Source organism: Salvelinus namaycush, unplaced genomic scaffold, assembly GCF_016432855.1.
Source record: "Salvelinus namaycush isolate Seneca unplaced genomic scaffold, SaNama_1.0 Scaffold11, whole genome shotgun sequence".
Taxonomy (NCBI): Eukaryota; Metazoa; Chordata; class Actinopteri; order Salmoniformes; family Salmonidae; genus Salvelinus; species Salvelinus namaycush.
In genome coordinates, this window is record NW_024057786.1 from 165,704 (window position 1) to 179,220 (window position 13,517).

Here is a 13,517-nt window from a genome sequence, read left to right on the forward strand (position 1 = left end):
CCTCTCTTGAAAAAGCCAAACCTTGACCCAGAAAATATAAAAAACTATCGGCCTATATCGAATCTTCCATTCCTCTCAAACATTTTTTTTTAAACTGTTGCACAGCAACTCCCTGCCTTCCTGAAGACAAACAATGTATACGAAATGCTTCAGTCTGGTTTTAGACCCCATCATAGCACTGAGACTGCACTTGTGAAGGTGGAAAATGACCTTTTAATGGCGTCAGACCGAGGCTCTGCATCTGTCCTCGTGCTCCTAGACCTTAGTGCTACTTTTGATACCATCGATCACCACATTCTTTTGGAGAGATTGGAAACCCAAATTGGTCTACATGGACAAGTTCTGGCCTGGTTTAGATCTTATCTGTCGGAAAGATATCAGTTTGTCTCTGTGAATGGTTTGTCCTCTGACAAATCAACTGTACATTTTGGTGTTCATCAAGGTTCCGTTCTAGGACCACTATTGTTTTCACTATATATATTTTACCTCTTGGGGATGTCATTCGAAAACATAATGTTAACTTTCACTGCTATGCGGATGACTGTACATTTCAATGAAACATGGTGGAGCCCCAAAATTGCCCTCACTAGAAGCCTGTGATTCAGACATAAGGAAGTGGAAGGCTACAAACTTTCTACTTTTAAACTCGGACAAAACAGAGATGCTTGTTCTAGGTCCCAAGAAACAAAGAGATCTTCTGTTGAATCTGACAATTAATCTTGATGGTTGTACAGTTGTCTCAAATAAAAATGTGAAGGACCTCGGCGTTACTCTGGACCCTGATCCCTCTTTTGACGAACATATCAAGACTGTTTCAAGGACAGCTTTTTTCCATCTACTTAACATTGCAAAAATCAGACACTTTTTGTCCAAAAATGATGCAGAAAAATGAATCCATGCTTTTGTTACTTCTAGGTTAGACTACTGCAATGCTCTACTTTCTGGCTACCCAGATAAAGCACTAAATAAACTTCAGTTAGTGCTAAATACAGCTGCTAGAATCCTGACTGGAACCAAAAAAATTGATCATATTACTCCAGTGATAGCCTCCCTACACTGACTTCCTGTTAAGGAAAGGGCTGATTTCAAGGTTTTACTGCTAACCTACAAAGCATTACATGGGCTTGCTCCTACCTATCTTTCCGATTTGGTCCCGCCGTACATACCTACACGTGCGCTACGGTCACAAGACGCAAGCCTCCTAATTGTTCCGAGAATTTCTAAGCAAACAGCTGGAGGCAGGGCTTTCTCCTATAGAGCTCCATTATAATGGAATGGTCTGCCTTCCCATGTGAGAGATGCAGACTCGGTCTCAACATTTAAGTCTTTACTGAAGACTCATCTCTTCAGTGGGTCATATGATTGAGTGTAGTCTGTCCCAAGAGTGTGAAGGTGAACTGAAAGGCACTGGAGCAACAAACCGCCCTTGCTGTCTCTGCCTGGCCGGTTCCCCTCTCTCCACTGGGATTATCTTTCTCTAACCCTATTACAGCGGCTGAGTCACTGGCTTACTGGTGCTGTTCCATTCCATCCCTAGGAGGGGTGCGCCACTTGAGTGGGTTGAGTCACTGACGTGGTCTTCCTGTCTGGGTTGGTGCCCCCCCTTGGGTTGTGACGTGACGGAGATCTTTGTGGGCTATACTCTGCCTTGTCTCAGGATGGTACGTTGGTGGTTGAAGATATCACAATAATGGTGTGGGGGCTGTGCTTTGGCAATGTGGGTGGGGTTATATCCTGCCTGTTTGGCCCTGTCCGGGGGTATCATCGGATGGGGCCACAGTGTCTCCTGACCCCTCCTGTCTCAGCCTCCAGTATTTATGCTGCAGTAGTTTATGTGTCGGGGGGCTAGGGTCAGTTTGTTATATCTGGAATACTTCTCCTGTCTTATCCGGTGTCCTTTGTGAATTTAAGTATGCTCTCTCTAATTCTCTCTTTCTCTCTCTCGGAGGACCTGAGCCCTAGGACCATGCCTCAGGACTACCTGGCATGATGACTCCTTGCTGTCCGCAGTCCACCTGGCCATGCTGCTGCTTCAGTAGCAACTGTTCTGCCTGCGGCTATGGAACCCTGACCTGTTCACCGTGCTACCTGTCCCAGACCTGCTGTTTTCAACTCTCTAGAGACAGCAGGAGCGGTAGAGATACTCTTAATGATCGGCTATGAAAAGCCAACTGACATTTACTCCTGAGGTGCTGACTTGTTACACCCTCAACAACTACTGTGATTGTTATTATTTGACCATGCTGGTCATTTATGAACATTTGAACATCTTGGCCATGTTCTGTTATAATCTCCACCCGGCACAGCCAGAAGAGGACTGGCCACCCCTCATAGCCTGGTTCCTCTCTAGTTTTCTTCCTAGGTTTTGGCCTTTCTAGGGAGTTTTTCCTAGCCACCGTGCTTCTACACCTGCATTGCATGCTGTTTGGGGTTTTAGGCTGGGTTTCTGTACAGCACTTTGTGACATCAGCTGATGTAAGTGATATAAATACATTTGATTTGATTTGATATCTTCTTCCTCCCATCCTTACTGGGATTTACATTTAGCAGACGCTCTTATCCAGAGACTTACAGGAGCAATTAGGGTTAAGTTCCTTGCTCAATGGCACACCGTCAGATTTTTCACCTTGTGGGCTGATTTATAGTAGAGATTAGGTTAGTCAGATTGATGTGACTGAGGGGGAGTAGAGATTATTTACCTGAAATATTTCCCCTGAGGGCCAAGAAGGTATGTAACACAGATAAGAGGAGAGATGTCTTCCACTGTTCTGTTCTCACCACAACCTGCTCTTCCACATTATCACACACATTCCTCACTGCTGCAGACCTTAGCCTGAGTCCCAGTCTATTTGTTTCATCATGCCAACTCCTTGTCACTCATGGTGATGCCAAATGTTTGGCTTGACAACAACAGCAATAGAGTTGGCAAGAACACAAATCTATGACCAGGCTACAGACACCTAGGATTATTCCTGTAGTCAACTCACACTGCACCACTAACACACACACTAACCCACTACCTGTATGTTCCCTCTGCCTAGGATCAGTAACCCACACTAACCCACTACCTGTATGTCCCCTCTGTCTAGGATCAGTAACCCACACTAACCCACTACCTGTATGTCTCCTCTGTCTAGGATCAGTAACCCACACTAACCCACTACCTGTATATCCCCTCTGTCTAGGATCAGTAACCCACACTAACCCACTACCTGTATGTCCCCTCTGTCTAGGATCAGTAACCCACACTAACCCACTACCTGTATGTCCCTTCTGTCTAGGATCAGTAACCCACACTAACCCACTACCTGTATGTCCCTTCTGTCTAGGATCAGTAACCCACACTAACCCACTACCTGTATGTCCCTTCTGTCTAGGATCAGTAACACACACTAACCCACTACCTGTATGTCTCCTCTGTCTAGGATCAGTAACACACACTAACCCACTACCTGTATGTCCCCTCTGTCTAGGATCAGTAACCCACACTAACCCACTACCTGTATGTCTCCTCTGTCTAGGATCAGTAACACACACTAACCCACTACCTGTATGTCCCTCTGTCTAGGATCAGTAACCCCCACTAACCCACTACCTGTATGTCTCCTCTGTCTAGGATCAGTAACCCACACTAACCCACTACCTGTATGTCTCCTCTGTCTAGGATCAGTAACACACACTAACCCACTACCTGTATGTCCCCTCGGTCAAGGATCAGTAACACACACTAACCCACTACCTGTATGTCCCCTCGGTCTAGGATCAGTAACCCACACTAACCCACTACCTGTATGTCTCCTCTGTCTAGGATCAGTAACCCACACTAACCCACTACCTGTATGTCTCCTCTGTCTAGGATCAGTAACCCACACTAACCCACTACCTGTATGTCTCCTCTGTCTAGGATCAGTAACCCACACTAACCCACTACCTGTATGTCTCCTCTGTCTAGGATCAGTAACACACACTAACCCACTACCTGTATGTCCCCTCGGTCTAGGATCAGTAACCCACACTAACCCACTACCTGTATGTCTCCTCTGTCTAGGATCAGTAACCCACACTAACCCACTACCTGTATGTCCCCTCTGTCTAGGATCAGTAACACACACTAACCCACTACCTGTATGTCTCCTCTTTCAATCGGTTTTCTACTCAGAGAATGATGTATAGTTATTAGCTGGTATGTTTCCACTGATACAAACTGTCTTTGTGTAACTTAGTAATGCGGTTAAGAGCAGTTTGGGTGTGACCACAGTAAGTGACATATCCTGTTTGTTGGTTTCTGCAAAGGGCACAGCTGGGTGGAGACATGAAAGAGAACAGAAACCAGCTGGAGCAGCAGCACCTGAATATCAGCAGAGAAGAGTACAGACACAGTCAGTTATCACTGGTCTGTACTCTATGTCTCCACCCATGTCTTCACACAGCAGCACCTGAATATCAGCAGAGAAGAGTACAGACACAGGCACTTATCACTTGTCTGCATTCTATGTCTCCACCCATGTCTTCACACAGCTACTAACTGCCATGTAGACAAAGAGGTTGTCCTTTTCTATAAAAGCTGAGACCCAACCCTGTTTGTTGAACTTTAGACTCTGCACTGTTGAGTGATGGTCAACTGATCCAGACGTTCAAATCTGATAATAAAGTTGCTGTTTGAAGAATCTACCGTCTCTCTCCCTATTGGTTAGAATTTCCATGACAGGCCTCCTGTGTGGTCGGTGCTCTAAGGCACTGCATCGTACTGCTAGCTGTGCCACTAGAGATCCTGGTTTGAGTCCAAACTCTGTTGCAGCCGGCCGTGACCCGGGAGACCCTTGGGGCGGTGCACAATTGGTCCAGCGTCGTCCGGGTTAGGGGAGGGTTTGGCCGGCAGGGATGTTCTTGTCCCATCGCGCAGTAGCGACTCCTGTGGCGGGCCGGGCGCACGCTGACACGGTCACCAGGTGTACGATGTTTCCTCTGACACATTGATGCGGCTGGCTTCCGGGTTAAGAGGGCGTTGTGTCAAGAAGCAGTGCGGCTTGGTTGGGTTGTGTTTCGGAGGACGCATGGCTCTCGACCTTCGCCTCTCCAGAGTCCTTACAGGAGTTGCAGCGATGAGACAAGATTGTAACCAATTGGAAACCAGGAAAAAGGGTTACAAATAAAAGTATTTAGGATAAAAAAAAAAAAATCCAAAATACATTGGAGTGCAGTTCAGCCCAGTGTAATTCAAACGACAAAATACCCAGAAGTAATTAAAATATATATTTCAAATACATTTAACATAAGTACTGACCAGCTCTGTCTACTACCCAACACACTGTCATACTTCCTTATCAAAGAAGCCACACCCCCAGTCCAGTAGGAAGCCACTCCCTGTCCTCTGGTATAGAGTTCCATGAAACAGAAAGTTATCTTTCACACTGCCATTGCTTAACCTACGGGAGAGAGCACCAAAATGGCAGAGAATCAGGAACTGTTCTGTTGCTCCATCTGTCTGGGTCAACTGAAGGACCCAGTGACTACTGCCTGTGGACACAGTTACTGTATGGGCTGTATTAAAGTAAGCTGGGATCAGGACGATCTGAAAGGTTTCTACAGCTGTCCACAGTGCAGACAGACCTTTATCCCAAGGCCTGTTCTGAACAGGAGCATTGTGCTGGCTGAAGTGGTGGAGAAACACCGCTATGCTGGACCTGGAGATGTGGCGTGTGATGTCTGCACTGGGACCAGAAAGCAGAAAGCCTTCATGTCCTGTCTGGTGTGTCTGGCCTCTTACTGTGAGACTCACCTCCAACCTCACTATGAATCTCCTGCTTTCAAGAAGCACAAGCTGGTCAAAGCCACCGGACAACTACAGGAGAAGATCTGCTCATCATGACAAACTGCTGGAGGTTTACTGTCGTACCGATCAGCAGTGTATCTGTTATCTGTGTACAATGGATGAACATAAAAGCCATGATACAGTGTCAGCTGCAGCAGAGAGGACTGAGAAACAGGTAAGACCAGAACAACTTGTTGGTTACTGTCTGATAAACATACCTTTATTTAACTAGGCAAGTTGGTTAAGAACACATTCTTATTTACAATGATAGCCTACCAGGGAACAGCAGGTTAACTGTCTTGTTCAGGGGAGGAACAACAGATATTTACCTTGTCAGCTCAGGGATTCGATCCAGCAACCTTTCAGTTACTGTCCCAACGCTCAAACCACTAGGCTACCTGCCAAACCGATGACGGCCTACTACCGGCCTAACCCTAACTCAGACAATGCTGGGCCAATTGTGCGCCACCCTATGGAATGCCCTACCACGGCCTACCACGGCCGGTTGTGATACAGCCTGGAATCAAACCAGGGTCTGAAGTGATGCTTCTAGCACTGAGATGCAGTGCCTTAGATCACTGTGCCACTCGGGAGATATGAAACCCAGATTCTCCAAATGTATCACATTTTCTAAAGTCCAACACATTATCAGTTGTTATCAAACACCCAATCAGCTCCCTGATTTGTGTTCCGTTAAAACTATAATAATTCACATCAAATTTCATGTTATTGGTCACAAATATTTAGCAGATGTTATTGAGGGTGTAGCGAAATGCTTATGTTCCTAGCTCCAGCAGTAATATCTAACTATTCAAAGCAATAAACACAAATCTAAAGGTAAAAGATTCGAATTAAGAAATATTTCAATTTTAGATCGAGCTGTCGGAGTGGCATTGACTAAAATATAGTAGAATTACATACCAACATTCTAATATAATTTCACACAGTCACTATCTCAACATTTGAATCCCTATCTTCTATGGGCCCAATGTCACATGACTATACTATTGATCTACTGGACTAATAAAGCTTGATAGCTCATTGAAGAGTGATTCTCCACAGAGGCAGCTGGGGATGAGTCAGCAGAAGGTCCAGCAGAGATTCCAGGAGAGAGAGAAGGAGCTGAAGAAGCTCCAACAGGATGTGGAGTCTCTCAAGGTGAGTATTGTTGACCAGAGGAGACACACCATTTCACTTCTCTCCTCCAGTCAGAGAGAGGGAGAGAGGTCCCTATCCAATCCCACTGACGTGAACAGGCTGTCTGGACCCCTTTCAGAGAATAGACTGTTTAATGTAACTGACGGGATATGAACCCTGGTCTACCGTGGGAGAAACCAACATCTTGACCGTTACACCAAGAGGACATTCCCTATTGGACCGACACTGATTTAGAAGTAGCAGGCGGGGCTACCTCATCACATAACCATGAGTAACCATGACTGACTCATGTCCCCTATACATTAACATGGAGCTCTCTCTCTATTCTATTAAATTCAAACCGACTCATATTACAGTCGTGTTGCAGCAGTTTGCAGGATGGAGATTCCAAGATGTGGGAAGTGTGCAGGAGGTTATGGGATAGAGGATTGTGTAGTTTCAGTGGATAAAGTTGTGTGTGTAGACTGTAGGGGTGTCCATGTTGCTGGGGATGAGAAGTGTCTGGTGAGAGAGAGGCAGGTTGAGGTGGCTAGAGTCAGAGTAGTGCAGAAGGTGTCGTATGCTGAGGCAGTGCAGAAAGTAGAGGAGGATGGGTCAAGGGTGAGGGATCCTGAGAGGATCCCTGTGAGTAGTAGATCTGTGCAGCACAGAGGGAAAGGCCAACGAGTGATATATGCTTCAGTAAGGTTTGCTTCTTAGTGTTCCTAGCAATGGTTATAAACTGTACCACAGAAATGGAACGGAAATCACAGACAATAGATGTTGTGGTGGCAGCTGCAGAGAACTATTTGGTCATACGAGATTTGACTTCAGAAGAGTTACAGGGTGTGTTGAGTGGTGGTGTCCCGTCCTCCCAGGTCGTTGGCATGGTGCAGGAGCAGATAGGGTCAAAGTAGTGGAATGGGGTAGTGGGTTTTTAATGAGTGTAGGGTTAGTTGTCATGGTGCAGGAGCAGATAGGGTCAAAGTAGTGGAATGGGGTAGTGGGTTTTTAATGAGTGTAGGGTTAGTTGGCATGGTGCAGGAGCAGATAGGGTCAAAGTAGTGGAATGGGCTAGTGGGTTTTTAATGAGTGTAGGGTTAGTTGGCATGGTGTTACTTAGTATTATTATAATTTCCCCTTTTCCCATTTTGTATCACAAAGTAAAATAGATTTATATTATTGTCCAGTTGGGGGCGGTAATGCAACATATTGGATGCCAACCACCGTTAAACTCCAAAGAAGAAGAAACGTTATATTATGTCTATGTACAGTGTTGTAACGATGTCTCTTTTCTCTCTCATTCCATCACTTTCGTGGTAGTTGGTTGTGTGGGTCTCTGGTTATGAATGGGGTGCTGACAGACAATCGTTGATGGATATTTACAGAATCCAGTATATAGCTTTAAGGATATGTATTGGTGCATTTAAATCAACATCTGTATGTGTCTTACTAGTGGAGGCAGGTGAGATGCCTTTGGATATACGGTGTAATAAATTGTCATTAGCTTATTGGGTTGAAAGGCTGTGAGGTTGAGCATCCCACTGCTACTGTTCTAGATGACTGTTGGGAATATACTAGTAGACAAGGCAGTGGTTTTGGTTGGACAGTTGTAGGTATCAATGTTATTATGGAGAATTGAAAGAATGGGTGTAGTAGTGAGATTCTGCTGGGTCCCAGCACATTCAGGTGTGGAAGGAAATTAAATTGTAGACCAGTTATCTAAAAGAGCTTTGAAACAAGATATAATTGATATTAATGTTCCACTGGGTAGAGGTGAAGCCAAATGTAAGATCAGAGACATTTTGATAGATGTGTGGCAGAAGAGATGGGACTCTGAGCACAAGGGACGGCATTTATATGTCCTCTAAAGGTCGGTGGACCAAGATTCAAAGGTCAGATTAGGAAGGAAGAGGTGGTGTTTACTTGATTGTGTTTAGGACATTGTACATTGAACTGGTCCTTACATCTGGTTGGCAGCATGTGAATGGTTTGTGTCTGGAGGGTATGGTCAATGAAACGGTGGAGCATGTGTTGTTATATTGTTGTAAGGATGTTGAAGAGAGGGAAAGATTGAAGTGTAGGGTCATTGAGGTTGGACTGGGTTGGGGGGGTTTGGAAGGGATTTGGGGGATGGGGGAGGGTCTATTAGAAGTTAGTAGGACTCTTTTGTATTTCCTCAGAAGTTCTGAGGTAGGTAGGAGGATTTAGAAATGGTGTAAACCGTGATTGAACACACTCCAACACAGTAGGTGGCGCCATGCACCTTTAACGTTGGTTTGTGGACCGCCATTATATCATAGAAGAAGAAGTTGGTCTGTGGGGGTTTTGTGGTTCCTGAGGAGGGCTACTATTCTTTTTTCTTTTGGTTTTCAAGTATTTTCAGAATGTATTAAAGCCAAAGCTAAAGCCCCCCTAAACAATTCACAATATCAGTCAATATATTTTCTCTGTGATTTGTTGTTTTCCCGTCAACCGTTCCATCGCATCTTAACCGTGTTACCGGGCGGGCACTAGGACCCGGGGGAGGCTGCTGCTGCAGAGGCTGCTGCACCGCTAGTGACGTCAGTCCTACTTGTAGCTCATTGTGGTCAACGTCAGCTGTGGCTCGAGACTGCTAGCTAACGGTTAACGGAGAGGAAAAGACTCTGACAGGACACATTCATGTAGATAGGCTATGATGGCAATTTGTGGTAAGTTACAATAGAGAGACAGACTTTTCACTACTTTAGACTTTGGTCAGAATCAAAGCTTTGTTAACCAATACGTTTTTATGTGAGGCTGCCGGTAAGTTACAGTGTAACAGACTTTGTGAGCTAGCTAACGGTAACGTTAACGGTGTCTTTTAAATTCGACATAAGTTATGTGGCGATGATATCTAGATAACGTTGTATTTAATGTAGTTTTACTATCTGTGCCAGGCTATAAATGACACCAATGATATCTAGTTAACGTTGTATTTAATGTAGTTTTACAATCTGTGCCAGGCTATAAATGACACATTATATCTAGTTAACGTTGTATTTAATGTAGTTTTTCTATCTGTACCAGGCTATAAATGACACAAATTATATCTAGTTAACTTTGTATTTAATGTAGTTTTACTATCTGTGCCAGGCTATAAATGACACAAATTATATCTAGTTAACTTTGTATTTAATGTAGTTTTACTATCTGTGCCAGGCTATAAATGACACAAATGATATCTAGTTAACATTGTATTTAAGTTTACATGTGAGTCATTTAGCAGACACTCTTATCCAGAGCCACTAGGGTTAAGTGCCTAAATCTGCCTAAAAAAGGCGATTTACAGATTTTTCACCTAGTCTGCTACTTAACACCAAGCGGTCCAGGAGGGGGGACAAGTTGTTATTTTCCAGTTTGGTCCTAAGAACAGGTTTTAGTGGTCAAATAAAAAGGGAGACATTTTTTGGTGCCATTTAGGGGAAATGGAATTCTAAGGATCATTCCAGTCAGAAGAGGCTCTGTGAAGGTTCGTTTCAATTCATTTGCTATGGCCTCGCTAGTGTTCCAGCTCAGACAACGTTGTTTGGCCGTTTGGACTCGTTCTATTGTCCAGCCTACTAGGACTCAGGGGGCAGAAGCTGGGTCTAGCTCTGCTACGGGGCAGGCTACTGGAGGGGGTACCAGGAGGGAGGAGAGTAGAGCAGGACCAAGAGGTGTTCTGTACCTGTCTGTCCAGGAGGGAGGAGAGTAGAGCAGGACCAAGAGGTGTTCTGTACCTGTCTGTCCAGGAGGGGGGACAAGGCCTGGTGGACCTGGAGAGCAGGGTGGCAGCGTTCTGACTCAATGAGGTGCAGAGAGGCTACTGTACCTACTGTCTCTCTCGCTTTCTCTCTCAATAGCGCTCTGCACAGGCAGCAGTGGAGGACAGTGATCAGATCTTTACTGAGCTGATCCGCTCCATTGAGAGAAGGAGCTCTGAGGTGAAGGAGCTGATCAGAGCCCAAGAGAAGGCTCAAGTGAGTCAAGCTGAAGGACTCCTGGAGCAACTGAAGCAGGAGATAGCTGAGCTGAGGAAGAGAAGCACTGAGCTGGAGCATCTCTCACACACAGAGGATCACATCCATTTCCTCCAGGTAACTAAACTGTCTTGTTACATGTGATATGAAATTAACTTCATGTGAAACTATTCATCTCAATCATTATGTTGTCCTATCTGTCCCTGTCTCTCCCTCTCTGTCTGTCTCTCTGTCTCTTTGTCTGAACATCCTGGCCATGTTCTGTTATAATCTCCACCCGGCACAGCCAGAAGATGACTGGCCACCCCTCATAGCCTGGTTCCTCTCTAGGTTTCTTCCTAGGTTTTGGCCTTTCTAGGGAGTTTTTCCTAGCCACCGTGCTTCTACACCTGCATTGCTTGCTGTTTGGGGTTTTAGGCTGGGTTTCTGTACAGCACTTTGAGATATCAGCTGATGTACGAAGGACTATATAAATACATTTGATTCTCTCTCTCTCTCTCTCTTTTTTTCAGGGTTACAAGTCTCTCTCTCTCTCTCTCTCTCTCTCTCTCCAGAGTTATCAGTCTCTCTCCAGTATCAGTGTATCTTCAGACTTACCCAGCATCGTTGTCCGTCCTCTTCAGTACTTTGGAGATGTGAGGAAGACTGTGTCTGAACTGAGAGAGAAACTAGAAGACTTCCTCAAAGGAGAATGGACCAAGATCTCCACTACAGGTGTGTTGAAAACAATAAGAACATCAACTTTAGACCATTGAAAGTTCCCTACTAGTCATATACATGTGGAATATGGTCTGATGATAACATTCCCTCTCTCTGTCAATGTGTTTGTGTGTCTGTAGTGAATATAGTGGATGTTGTACTGCCTCCAGAGCCCAAGACCAGAGAACAGTCGTTACAATGTGAGTCTCTTTATTGTGAAGTAACTAACAGTCTCTTTTTACTGACACTCCTAACAATCCCTCTAGAAATATATAGCAATAGTAGATCTAATCAAAGACTGGGTATCTATCTGACTCCTCATATGTCTCTGATTTGATCTCTGCTGTGCTCTAATCAAAGACAGGGTAGATACAGTATCTGACTTAACTTATTGTTCTGACTCCCCTCATTGGTCTCTGCTCTGCTCTTCTCCCAGATTCCTGTCAGCTCACACTGGACCCAAACACAGCACACACACGCCTCTCTCTGTCTGAAGGGAACAGAAAGGTGACATGTACAGACCAAGTCCAACCATATCCTGACCATCCAGACAGATTCACCAGCTACTGGCAGGTTCTGTGTAGAGAGGGTCTGTCTGGACGCTGTTACTGGGAGGTTAAGTGGACTGGGGAGTGGGTTGTTACAGCAGTCTCATATAAAGACATCAGCAGAACAGGGACAGATAGTATATTTGGATTCAATAACAAGTCCTGGAGTTTACAGTACTATAGTGGTGGTTATTGTTTCAGACACAATAATGTTGAGACTAAAGTATCAGGCCCTCAGTCCTCCAGAGTAGGAGTGTACCTGGATCACAAGGCAGGTACTCTGTCCTTCTACAGTGTCTCTGACACAATGACCCTCCTCCACAGAGTCCAGACCACATTCATTCAGCCCCTCTATCCTGGGTTTGGTCTCTCTGGTACTGCTGAGCTGGTTAAACTGTAGTAGGGTCCACATAGATACTAGTCATGCTGGTGTAGTCTATAGCTGAGCTGGTTAAACTGTAGTAGTGTCCACATAGATACTAGTCATGCTGGTGTAGTCTATAGCTGAGCTGGTTAAACTGTAGTAGGGTCCACATAGATACTAGTCATGCTGGTGTAGTCTATAGCTGAGCTGGTTAAACTGTAGTAGGGTCCACATATATACTAGTCATGCAGGTGTAGTCTATAGCTGAGCTGGTTAAACTGTAGTAGGGTCCACATAGATACTAGTTATGCTGGTGTAGTCTATAGCTGAGCTGGTTAAACTGTAGTAGGGTCCACATAGATACTAGTCATGCTGGTGTAGTCTATAGCTGAGCTGGTTAAACTGTAGTAGGGTCCACATAGATACTAGTCATGCTGGTGTAGTCTATAGCTGAGCTGGTTAAACTGTATTAGGGTCCACATAGATACTAGTCATGCTGGTGTAGTCTATAGCTGAGCTGGTTAAACTGTAGTAGGGTCCACATAGATACTAGTCATGCTGGTGTAGTCTATAGCTGAGCTGGTTAAACTGTAGTAGGGTCCACATAGATACTAGTCATGCTGGTGTAGTCTATAGCTGAGCTGGTTAAACTGTTGTAGGGTCCACATAGAGACTAGTCATGCTGGTGTAGTCTATAGCTGAGCTGGTTAAACTGTAGTAGGGTCCACATAGATACTAGTCATGCTGGTGTAGTCTATAGCTGAGCTGGTTAAACTGTAGTAGGGTCCACATAGATACTAGTCATGCTGGTGTAGTCTATAGCTGAGCTGGTTAAACTGTAGTAGTGTCCACATAGATACTAGTCATGCTGGTGTAGTCTATAGCTGAGCTGGTTAAACTGTAGTAGGCTCTACATAGATACTAGTCATGCTGGTGGTGATGGTCCCCAGATGTGATGATTCATTCTGCTCTGT

At 44.9% G+C, this 13,517-nt stretch overlaps 1 pseudogene; it reads left to right on the plus strand.

Annotated features, from left to right (window-relative positions):
- The first annotated feature begins 5,446 nt into the window (after positions 1-5,446).
- LOC120035699 lies at positions 5,447-12,601 on the plus strand (annotated as a pseudogene).
- The last annotated feature ends 916 nt before the right edge of the window (positions 12,602-13,517 follow it).